Raw genomic sequence first — 13,784 nt, forward strand, 5'->3', positions numbered from 1 at the left:
TGACGGATAGTCTACGTTCGCGGGAGAACATACACTTCAGCACATACAACGGGGTATATAAAGGGTAAACAAGGTATAACAAAATAGGCAAAACAATACATAAGAGTGGTGAGCTAGAAAGGCTGAAATATAGTACATGCTTTAACAAATTCTTATATTTGAATAGGATATATACGGCTAATTGAAATAAACTTTATATCAAATTAAAGAAGAGATTCTAGAGATCAAAATGAACTAATAAAAAGAATGTTTATAATTTTTTACCAAACATGTCAACCAACTCCATTTTTTTAATCCATGGACCTCTCCAAGGTACTTTCATAAAAGAATAATTTTGTAAATTATTGGAATTTTTTAATAAGTGCACTTATTCAAGTCACTTGAGAACTACTTTAAAGAATAAAAGGTAAATTAAAGAAACAAAACAAATATTTAACAAACATTTTAATTCTCATATGTTGTCAAAAATCACAGTTTAAATAACTCTAAAACTAAATTACTATCATTATACAGATTGTACAAAAAATTATACTATAAATTAATCACAACAAAAATGCTTGAAACATCATAAAACTGAGTAAAACTCAAAACACTTGAGAGCACCTAAAATAAAAACATCATGCCTTAAGGTGAGTAAAGAAACAAGAAACTAAATAAACGTCTAAAAGGGAGATAGTTGGTGATTGAGGGGGAGCTTCCTATGAATGGTGTATTTATGTCTGATGTTGTTTTGGTGTCTGTATTTATATTTGATTAATTTTTTGTCTGTTTTGATTTTATATTCTATTGGTGATATGGCCTTGAATTTTCAGTGACGTTTTAGAAAAAGGCTGAAAATATATTGTGCCATTAGATCTTACGAAACAACTAATAAAAAAATCAATATTATTTAAGGTTTGCACTAAAATTAAATATACTAGGCCATTTTAATTTTTCAATCTCCAATCTCACGTTATGATGGCCAGATATGTGACATGTCCGCAGTGTGTACAGTAGTCGATCGAACATCTTCTCCGTTGCAACATTTGTCACTGCGAGTTTGTGCTGAGCTGCGGCAGTATGACCATGACCACCTCTTTTAATTCTACCACCAAATGTAAATTGAGGAGTGTTATTCGTTTCCTACAAGAAGAAGGGAATAATGCAGCAGAAATTCATTGGAGAATGTGCCATGTTTACGGAGAAAATATCACGAGTGATGGTGTGTGTGAATTGCGTCAAAAGTTTAAAGATGACCGAACGTCAAATTCAAGGATCAATTCAGGAAATGTCAAAGCTGAAGCCATTCAGCGAGTTTTGTGGGTGTCAGTCAACATTTTTGGCACCCAGTGAGCACAAATCTTTTTGTAGCCTATATATTCTGAAACAATACAGAAAATAATAAGATTTTGACACTTCTGGAAATTCCAAAGACAAAGCATTTATTTTGAATTTACAGTTTTCTATAAGCACTTTGTAAATTTGTTCAACTAGACTGTCTGTAGTGACAGACTTGTGTCCTCAACCTCCTTCATCGTGCAAGTCAGTTTGGCTATCTTTTAAACTTTTTAAACCATCCACATACAACATTATCACTCATAATGTTTTTTCCATAAACATGGCACATTCGCCAATAGATTTTTGGTGCACTATTCCCTTGCATTTGGCTGGAGAATCAATAGGGGGGACCTTTATTTGACTGCAACTAATTACTTGAACTTGGTAGTGACAAATGTAGTGGGGAAGATGTGTAATCGACTATTGCCCTAACCGCAGACCTGCCACGTGTCTGGCTGTCATGTCATCAGAGATTGAGAAAAAAACGGCTCTTTTATTTTTATCAGTACTAAATTTTGTATTTTATTGTCTGTCTATGAATTATGACAATATTTTCTTCTGATAGGTGATAGTGATCTAATGTAGTGTGGTTTATACATGCCAATAATTGCTTGCTTTTATGAAACCAATCATTAAAAATGTATATTATTGTTACTGATACCTACTGTTACATAAAAACATTTGAAATAAGTAATTTTTGTGAGAAAAATATTAGCTTTCACTTACTGTAGCCAAGTGATAGTTTTGTAGGAACATTGTTCAAGTTTTTTCAAGCATGACTTAACATCACTCAAGTGAATATTTTTCTTGAAGTAATTATATAAATATACAAAGAAAGTGATACACTAAACATGTCGGTAATAAATCTCGAAGAAAGCTTAGCAGAAGAAAACCTATTAGAAAACAATGAAGACAAACTAAAATTGGCTGCCAAAATTGGAACAACTCTACTGGAGGAAAACAAACTGTTGAAGAGACAAAACTTTGAACTGGAATCGAAACTCACAGCTGCAGAAGAAAAGGCAGAGGGACTAGAAAGAGAGGGAGAAATATGTACGTTAAAATTGGAAGAACTCTTATACCAGATGGGAGAAATACATAATAATTCTGAAAGGGAAAAAAAGATGCACATAGAAATGCAGCGGATCTTTGAGGAAAATGACAGAAAACAAAATCAAATAATCAATGAATACAAACAAAAAATTTACAACTTAGAGAAAAACATATATGCTTTACAAAGAAACTTAAAGAAACATTTAACATCAGAACAAGAATCTCTAAGCTATAAAAACTATGAAACTGAAACTCAAACTGACCAAAACTCTGTACAAAACTTGAATACTCATACCCCCCGACTGACAACACAACGTTTTTAATAGAGTTGGTGGAAGTGAAATCAAAACATCTTTTGGAGGAGGCCATTAAAACCTTAAAAGCGGAAGTAAGTAAAGTTAAATTACCCAGTGAAGAAGAAACTCAAATGACTCCAGTGGCAAAGAAACAAACTGCCTCAAACAAATCCCCCCTAACCAGGACATTCAGAAAAAATAAATTTAGTATTTCTCTTCAGATGGCCAAAAGTAAATCAATAAACACTCATAGCCATTCAAAACGACCTCAAAATGAAACAAGACCTAACTGCAACCTACACACAAGTTTTGCTAACACACAAAGCTCGAAGAAGGGTCTGAAATCTCTTGGAGAAAATCAACAGACTGAGGACAAATTACAAATTAAACACAAATTAAAAGTTATTTTGGGCAAGGGACCACCAATGAATGCAAAGCCTAAAGCTATAGAAGAGAGCTATGATGATTTCTTCAATAAACACATAGACTTTTACAAGGGTTTAACAAAACATCAGTACCAGCTAGCAACTGGCAACCCAGCCCCTAGTGGAAGAGATGGACTACAAGCTCCAAATCCGGCGCTTTTAGGTCATCTTTCATCCTCATCACCAGAGAGCAACAACCAAACTATACTGCAGGCAGAAGTTTATAATACTGATTCTGGAAACCAAAACACTCAGGACTGTGACTTAAACACCCCAACTGAAATTGCATCCCAGAACAACCATAACACCAATGGATCTTTTTTAGCTCCCCCTCACAGGAAATTCAGCCAATACGACATAACCCTATTCTAAACCAACACAAAGCTCAACAAGGCACCCTTAGCTACAAGAATAAATTAACGATCTTCCATCAAAACACAGATAGAATCTCCAATAAAATAGATAGACTCAATGCACTTTTGGATACCCTAAAACCTGATATAGTAGTAGTGACTGAACATGGACAAAAAGAAGAAACACTCAAAAATACAAGACTTATTGGGTACACTCTAAAAACAGGATTTAGTCGCAAATCTCACCTGAAAGGTGGAGTCGCCATATATGTCAAAACCACAATAAGTGAAAAAGCGGAAGAAATCAACATGAAAGAACACTCCATTGAAATGATATGTGAGATAGCTGCCTTGAGAATAGCTTTTGGGAAATCATATCTTTACATTGTAGGTATCTACAGAACACATGGTAACCTAGAAACAGGACTAGATGTCATCTATGACTCCCTTGAAACAGTCTCAGCAGAAAAACACCCAAAAGTTCTAATTGGAGACATTAACATTGACTGCCTAAACAAGGGAGATGAATTTTTCCAAATGGATAACACTCTAAACTGCTATGGACTGCGTAGGATCAATCTTCCACCAACCCGTATAACACATAGATCTCAAAGTTCAATAGACGCCATCTGCACCAACATACCAACACAGGAAATCAATGCGGAAGTTATAAACACCGCCATATCAGATCACACAGGCCAACTGTGCACACTTTTCGAAGAGATAAAGACAACTAATGCCTCTACTATAAAAAGAAGACTAATGAGCACCAGAAACCTTCGAGAACTGAAAGAACTACTGGCCAATGAAAACTGGGAAGATGTTTATAAATCCTTCAATGTAAACGAAGCCTACAATAATTTTAGTCACACTCTCCAGGGAGCACTAGATCAAGCGTGCCCCTTAGTTCAGTTAAAACAAAGAAATAAAAAAAGCAAAACAATTCCCAATGACCCCAATACACTTCAATTAAAACAGCAATTTCTGGCTGCTCAAAATGCCTACCACGCAAGTGGTAGGGAGGAGCATAAAAGATATGCCTCACAATTAAAAAAAGAATATGACTTACAACTTAGAGAGCTGAGGAAACAGACAAATGCTAGAACCATCTTGGAAGCGGACAACAAATCTAAAGCCATTTGGAATGTAATAAACACTGAACGCAAGACAGCTGAGGAAGCTAACTCGCTAACAAGACTCAAAATTAACGGAGAAGAAACTACAAACCCCAAAGAAATTGCAGACAACTTCAATCAGTATTTTACATCTATCGCAGAAGAAACTATAAAAAGTAGCGGAATTACACGAAAACAAATAACCCAGCCAATATTTAACAGAAATGTGCCGCATTTAATCCTAACAGAAACAAACTGGGATGAAATGATTAACACCATAAGGTCATTGAAGACAAAGAACTCAGCCGGATATGATGACATTTCATCAAAACTTTTGAAGTTGTGTGAGAATGAACTGGCAACCCTCTGGTAGATATTGTCAACAAGTCATTTAGAACAGGAGTCTTTCCTTCTGCCCTAAAAATGACCAAAGTGTACCCAAAATTCAAAAAAGGAACAACAACTGGAGCAGCTAATTACCGCCCCATTTCTCTCATTCCAACCTTTTCAAAAATAATAGAAAAAATAGTTTTAACACGACTTTTTGATCACCTCAACACATTTCAACTTTTAACACCCAATCAACATGGCTTTCTCACAGGAAAATCCACAACTACCGCCCTCATTAATCTGGTTGAGTTCCTACTTGACCAAACTGAAGAAGGAAACACCGCTACAGCAATACTACTGGACTACAGCAGAGCCTTTGACTGTCTGGATCATGAACATCTTCTTACAAAGCTTACTACCCTTGGAATTCAAGGCTCTTCCAAGTCATGGTTCACAAGCTACCTGACTGAAAGGATACAAAAAGTTGCAATAAAACATGTACAAAATGGAAGAACAAATATAGTAAATTCTGATGCAAAACCAATAACCCGAGGAGTCCCCCAAGGCTCTGTTTTAGGCCCAATACTCTTTATCCTCTTTACTAAGGACTTCCCACAATTCATTCAACAATACAGTGATACACTCATGTATGCTGATGACACTGTACTGCTACTTGGAAGACCCAGACCAGAACATTTGGATATAGACAGCTTTGTGGCCTTAAACATGGCAATATAGTACTGCCACAATAACGACCTGGTTGTTAACGAAACTAAGACACAGCAACTAATACTGGGACGACAAAAACAAGATGTATCAGGACTACCCGACCTTGAAGAAATTTCTTCTTGTCGATACCTAGGAGTTACTCTGGACAACAAGCTATCCTGGAGACCTCATGTGGATACTCTCTGCCATAGATTAAGCACAGGACTCTACATAATACGAAGAATTAAGAACACCAGTGACATCGATAGTGCAAAAATAGCTTACCACGCACTGTTTGAGTCTCATCTTCGCTAGGGGATTGCAGTGTGGGGAGGAACCACAATGGGAAATTTGCAGCGAGTACTTGCAACAAAAATGAGCAGTTAGAAGCCTTAAAGGTTTGGAACTGAGAGCATCCTGCAGAGAAGCCTTCCGGGAACTCAAAATTATGACAGTAATCAACCTCTATATCCTAGAAGTAGTCTCCTACGCTCACATCAAAATGCCATCAACAGTGAGAAGCGGAGTACAAATTCACCAGTACAATACAAGACATGCTACTAACTACTGCCTTCCAGTACATACCCAAGCCTCAACGGAAAAGAAACCAAGCTACATCGGTGCGAAGATCTGGAATTCACTACCAGAAGCCCTCAACCGACAGCGGTTTAGAAAAGATCTGCGAGCCTGGCTGCAAGACAACCCATTCTACTCCGTCACTGAGTTCTTTGAATGGAGACCACAGAACAACCCTTAGTGTACAACTTTTTGATTCTTGTTGTCTATGTATACGAAATGTATTATTATGTAAATTGACGCAACTACTGATCTTAAAGATCATGTAAATAAAGAGTTTTGACTTTGACTTATGAAGAAAACATTTCTTTTTTTATACAAGTTCTAGACAAAACTGTCTGTTCTATATCTTTTATTGACTGCAGGCTGGATAGACACTGTGTCTGTGACCAAGGGCCTGCATTACGATGCCATATTTGTTTTTATATCTTAGAAACATGTACTATATATAAATTTTATAGTCTCACATGGTATTTTCATAAATCTTAAAAAAGTAATGCATATAATAAAAATCAGTTCAAATTGAAAATGGAGATAATATTAGTGTCTATAACATTTTTTTGTTTATAATGTTAAAAACTATACTGAATTAAATAGTGAGAAAAATATATAGATAATTATAGTTACTTTACAACAATGTTTTTTACTCTTAGGTGTTTAAGAAAATTGTAATATTTATCAAGTTATATTATAATATTATTACATTTATCTTATTAAATTTTATTTTGCTTAGAAAAATATATTATGTTTTACATTTGTTTTTTTTTATCTTAAACTATTAGATACACTAAATTTAATTTAAACTTGATTTTTATAAAACCATATATATGGTTTTTGTAATCTAAATCACTAAGTGTTAGTTTTATGCATCAATTTGAATAATCCAAAACTATAACAATAGTTTTAAACTAGAAGTAAATAAAATAATAATTTGTTACTACTGTTGGTGATAATTGACCACTCTTTAATCAGTATACTATAGCCAAGATAATACATAAAGGAAAATATTTTAAAGCTGTTAGATTGTACTCACAGGGGATAATAGTGATGAAGATTACTGCCTTGGCTTAACAAACATGTATGTTACACTCTTGCATTGCTTCATTGTTCTGTGCATCTCTACCTCAGTTTCTTTACTCATCTCTCAGCCAATTATTCATCCAGCAAATAAATACTATCTTAAACTAAACTACCAAAAAATGGACAAACTTGTAACCCTGTAACAATGTAATAAGTTCACACTACTTGTAGAGATAGAAAGCTACATGTTTATAACAACAAACATCACATAGAAAGCACTTTATGAATATATTCTGCTTAATTTTACCTTCTATAAAAATAAAACTCTTTAAATTTAAAACTCAGATGTGTGAAAGTTTTACAACATATAAATTGTGTTAATACATGGCAAACATTTTCCTATGTTACATTTTGTTTTAAAATTTTATATATGAGTAATTTACCTTAAAATATTTTTAAAATAACATGCTACACAACATGCTTCAAAATAGATAAAATTACTGCAAACTTTTTATGGTTACTTATCCAATATAATTTTGTTGCACAAATCAATTCATTTTTCAATATAAAATATTTTTGCATGTAAAATAGTTTATTCATACATGCCAAATTTGCCCACATATTTATGATATCTTCTAGGAATATAAAGATGAACAATGTTTAAAAAGTACACTTTACTATAGGAGCAGTATAAAAATAGTTTTCATCATAACTAATTTTCACAATAAACTACTGCATGATGATTTTGTGATGCCTCTCCCTCATACATAGATATTTTCAATAAAAGGAACTTCTAAGCCGTGGTTTACCTCTTGCTGCTCAATTACTTCTGCTATTTTTTTATGAGTATTTGTTAGTAGGTCTATTAACTGGGTTGATTTCATGAATTTGTACTTAAAATTTAAAACAGTAAGGTCCTTTTCCTGGAATCTCTTTGTGTAGCAGAAAGTGACGCAAAAGCCATTGCATTGTTATATACTATAGCCTAAATTTCTTTTCAAAATTTTTACAAAATTAGTTTTTTTTAGTTTGACATTTACATATAGTTGTGGTAAAACAATAATTATTCCATTATGACAACATATGTCCTGTTGTAACCTCCTCTGTGAAATGAAAGGCACCACACTGTATGCAAGTGTTGTTCAAAAGACAGAGGTTATGAAAAACAACATTTTAATTAATTTTCCAATAGTCTTTGAAAAGCTGGTAATCATTAAAAACCATCATGTGGATTGTTTTGAGAATTTTAATTAGTCTGTAATCTGAATTTTGTATATCCCTTGAATTCCCAAACACTCTCCGGTCTTGTATTCCTGTTCGGCCTAGCCCCCAAGATTAAAAAGTGAATTTACAAGAAATTTGATTTTAAAATTCATTTAAACACTAGCATAGTTAATCTACACAAAACATTTTCTCAACAAAAATTAACCCTTTTGTTATATTAGTAAACTACATAATTCTTTCAGACAAAATCACACTGACTTCAGATCCAGCGCTTTCAGATATACCAGCGGCTCATTATGAATTCATTAACAGATTAAAATTCATTAGACACCAATAGAAGAGATCCAGTGTGTGAGCATTGCCAGAAGGGATTTCCTAATTTAATATTATTGATTAAATAAAAATATTGTTTAAAACACAACCATGGCTCTTATCTACTTCAACACTAGAACAAAACAAGTGACATAGGTCTCATAATAATGGTTTGTTAAGACAAATCTTGGAACCAATTATTACAAAATGGAAAATTATATTTGTATCATAATACTTTTGAGTAGTAACATTGGTTTAGTAGTTTGTGCAATCAAAGGCAGTAATAAGTCGCAAATATAAGCACATTGAAGAGCTATGGACCGTTGACGCCATGGTGCCAAGAGCTTGTTCGTTGAAGTGTAGTACTTGTAATTTTATTAATAATTCTAAAGCCTAAAAGATTTTCTGCAGAGCAAAATACAAAGTATTTCGAAAAGTTTGGAAATCTTCAAATTTAGAGATGTTGCCGGTGCATAAATGAGATTAAAAATGATACTGAAATTAACCTTCAAACGTGAACGAAGTATCTTATAAGTGTTTAGATTGTATTAAATTGCTAACAGATCAGATTTTAATTCTGACAGGGCATCAGAGAGAAATGAGAAATCAGTTAAATACACTACATGAAGAAAACAAAATCTATTTTAGGTAACCATAATTTTCTACTTTATAGAAATCTCACAAGCTATACTTATGTATTAAAATCCAGCAGGGATCAACTAGTACAACAACCTGTAAGTGAAATCAAACAGATCAGTGGTAGTGTTGTTAACAGTATAAATTATCACCAAGCTTTGCCTAAAAGTTGTTCATTTAGTAACAATGACAGTGACTGAACAACTGTGATCAATAAGCGTAAGCAACTGCACTGGAACATGGAAAATGAGGTTGTAGAAAGTCAGCATATTCTTTCCAAATGTAAGAAAGGTCCTGACTACCAAAATCTTTTTCAGCGAATTGGAGGGCTAAGCCCTCAGAATAGCTCACCTTATGCTGATGTTTTAAATCCCAGAAAAAAAGATATACATGGAACTTACCAGGTAAGTAATAGTGATAAGTGTTTCTGGATTTTCCTTTCTAGTTTAGCCATTAATGGACAAAGATCGAATCATAGCATATTTAAAAACAGTCAAAGAAGATGAAAACTATTTCTGTAAGACTTTGCCAGCTCGCTATGGTAATTATAACAATTTCAAAACTGGCATACCATTAGACCTAAGTAAAGATTTTCTCAAGAGAGACCTGTGGTCTGAAGGTTGCAGTGTACCAAATTCAATCCTGCTAGACATAGGTTTCAGGATTTGGCCCGATTAAGTTTGATTGGCCTGCTCTTTTTAGGCCAATAAAACTCCATAAGATCAAACATAGTGAACTGTCCAAAAATTAAGAGCCTATTTTTAGGCTATACTTAGGCTTTAAGTAATAACCTTAGTATAGTCTCACATAGGAATCATAATAATTCCTACCACAAAAACTGTATCTAATGTAAATGTGCTTATTTTATATATTCAGTCACTCAACAATAAAGTAGACCAATTAGATATTTTTATTAAGTCTTAACTCAACTGAAGTGGTTTGTCTTAATGAACACTGGTTAGCAGAAGAGGAAAATCAACTCTATGTACAGAATGGTTGTGTTGCGGCCTCATACTACTGCGGTAAACATCCCTTGAAATGTGGTGGGACATCTATATATGTAAGAATAACATTAAATTTGTAAATATAAATGTTTCTGAGTATTGGTTTGACGTTTTATGTAAGGGATGTGCTATCTTTTTTACTGATTTTAACTTCATTATTTTATGTGTGTATAGAACTCCCGATTCTGAGTTTAGTGTTTTTATTGATAAGCTAGAGCTATTATTAATGAACGAGTACTTGGGTGTTCCTCATAATACTTTGCATTAGTGAAGGCTGATGTGCAGTACTTTGTAAATGTATTGAGGTCTGTAAGCTTATATAACATAAATAACACACCTACAAGGAATTCTGCCTAGATAATGTTTATACAGATGTGGATAAAAATCTTTGTTCTTGTTGTTTACTAGAGCAAGATGTAATATCTGACCATGCTGGTATATGAGTTGAATTCTCTATAATAGGTGAAGGATCTAACATGGTTTCTAATTCAAAAAGGCCAACATCTCTTGACTCCCAATAGGCTTGAAAAACTAAATGGGAGTCTAGGAATTGATGTGGACTGGACTTTGATGTATTCAATTACTGATGTAAATATAGCTACTAAAATATTTGTACATATTTTAAGTTTTCATTTTAACTTGCATTGTCCAAGAGTCACTGTCACCAACAAATCTAAACATTCTGGTTTAAAAAAAAAACTGGTTTAAACTTTAAATTGAGTTAATGAGACATTATATGCTAACTTTTTATGACATGCATTAAATAAAACTAGCCCTATGAACTTCACAATCCAAAATGAAAACAGGTTTAACTTATTGGCCGAAACCTCTGAAACTGAAATTGAGATACATCAACCGGATTCTAATTAATTACACTATAGGAGAACCCTACAATAAATCTTGCAGAAAACACTAGATGAAAACAAATACAACTAAAATACAGAATGATAGTTCAAACAGCTGTAGCCTAAAGCCCCAGCGCGGCTGGTTTTCTGTAATAGTCATGGAAGAAACATTTCACATACACTCGAGCAACAACTTGAAGATAAACTTTATATCTCAGTGGTGGCTGCAACAGGTGCAAACTTTAATTACATATCAGATAACATAAATGAGCTCACTAAAAATTTTTCAAAAGATCATGCCATTTTTTAATTGCTGGTTGAAATAATTGTGATCAACTGAGTCATTCAATAAATATAGTGAACAATTTAAATCTTGAACCCTTTTAAATGTTGCTTTAAGAACGAACTTACGTGCTGTGAGTATACTACCACATAGATATGATACCAGTCATCTAAATAAAAAGATTGATGTCATGAATTATAATTTGGAGGTTATACAAATGTATTAATTTATCTTACATTGACATATCTAATTTTCATAGAAGCAACCACACAAGACACGGCCTTCATCTAAATAAAAAAGGGAAACGAAACATTGTTCAAGCCATCATAACCAGTGTTACCTTCTTGGAACCTGACATGGTCATGGACGGTGACAGTGATGTCGAGGAGTCTTTATTACAGCAACTAAAACCCAGAACACCTTATATAGAGTCCCTGAGTGACTTCCCCCCACTATGCACACTTAATCTTGTGTCTCACCTTCACTGGCAGAGTTGAGAGTGGTGAATGTTGAAACTGATCAGCTGACATATATATATATATATATATATATATATATATATATATATATATATATATATATATTATTTAACAAATTTACTACACTGATTTTGATAATAAAGTCACGGAAAATGTGATAAGACAAGTTATAATCGCACATGTCAATAGAGTCTAAAATAAACAAGACAACATATTGTTCTTTTTTAAATAGCTTAAAAATTATGATATACCTAAATGAAATAAACAACAGATATTACAAAGACAATTAGAAAATGTTATGCTCTTTAATCAATAAATAAATAAGCGTATTACTTAAAACTAGATGGGTTAGACAAAACCACGATACCCAGATTTCCTGAATTTCTGGGAATATTCCCCTGTCTGTGTCCTTTGATAAACGTATTTCAACAATAAACATATTTGAATAAGATAAACAATGGTTCTTTTTCCATTTTTGTGAACTATGGAGGCTTAACATTTGTGACAATAAAAACCATTTCTTGGATTTAAACTATTTTAAACACTTTAGAAATTAGTTTCAAATATGATTTATTTTTGCCAATATTATAATGAAGTCAATGTAGTAATTCAACTTTAGTTCATAGTTTTATTTCAAGATTTATTTTCAGTTAATAATTACAGTCTGCTACTATCCCTCAGAAACCATATTACAGTTTATGACCCTCATTCTTGTCTATTCACAGTTTGAACTGTGTTATTAAAATTATTGAGTTTACAGAACTCTTATGTTATGATAATCATAAAACATGAGGAAGAATTGCATTAAAAACCTTGACACAAACTTCAATAAGCCCATCTTATGTTGTAGTTATGTACGGTATTTGATCGATATATAACTATATTCACATGGTGTTACAAAAGTCTCTGCATAAAACTATTAAAACATATTTTCAATAACTGTAATAATATAACTTGAAGGTTAGCCACATTTCAATGCAATCAGCTTCTTAATGGGACAGTTGACAGTAGGTAATATGCACGTGTACTTTAAAATACCAATACTGAAACAGGATTTATTAAGTAATATTTAAGTTACAGTTTGAAAGCTATTGTAAGGATTAATAAAAACTATCCTTTACAGTGAAATCAAGCTATCTTTTAATTCCAAGTTGCTATTCTTCCTCATGTATTATAATTTATTTAAATAAATTGAATTAGTGAATTTAATATCATGAGATCAATAATATAAGTATGACTTCAAAATTATTTGCATAGAGCGTATATTAGGACTTGGAATAGGTAATGTGTTACTGGTGTCTAATCTTCATTCTGTAAATCAGCTCACCCTATACCCATTCTACTTAAAAAACATGTTTAATTGTTGAGTGATCAACAAAATAACTTAACTAGAGTCGATTCTCTACTGCTCTGTGTTTACAATGTAGAAATAAGTTGGTGGTAGAGAATCGTCACACTTAAAAGAGGTTGCAACGAAAACTAATTTTATGTCCAATACGTGGAGATTCTACATCATGTCAGGAGACTAGCTGTTTAATAGGTTTTGTTGTGATCACTGTATCAATCTTTCTTGTACACTGTACTGACGTCTAGTCTGTTTGTTTGGCTAATTAAAAAAAAATTGACTATAGCACCAAGATTCTTAAACTCAATATATTTAGGTCTAATCTTAAAAATATCCAACATTTATAATTGATTAATGAGATTAATGATAGTTAACTAGTGTTGAAAGTAATGTTAAAAAGTTCCAGAAGTTGAACCATTTCTAAGTACAAAATACAGTTAACTTTACTATCAAACACAAAGAA

Source organism: Homalodisca vitripennis, chromosome 1, assembly GCF_021130785.1.
Source record: "Homalodisca vitripennis isolate AUS2020 chromosome 1, UT_GWSS_2.1, whole genome shotgun sequence".
Lineage (NCBI taxonomy): Eukaryota > Metazoa > Arthropoda > Insecta > Hemiptera > Cicadellidae > Homalodisca > Homalodisca vitripennis.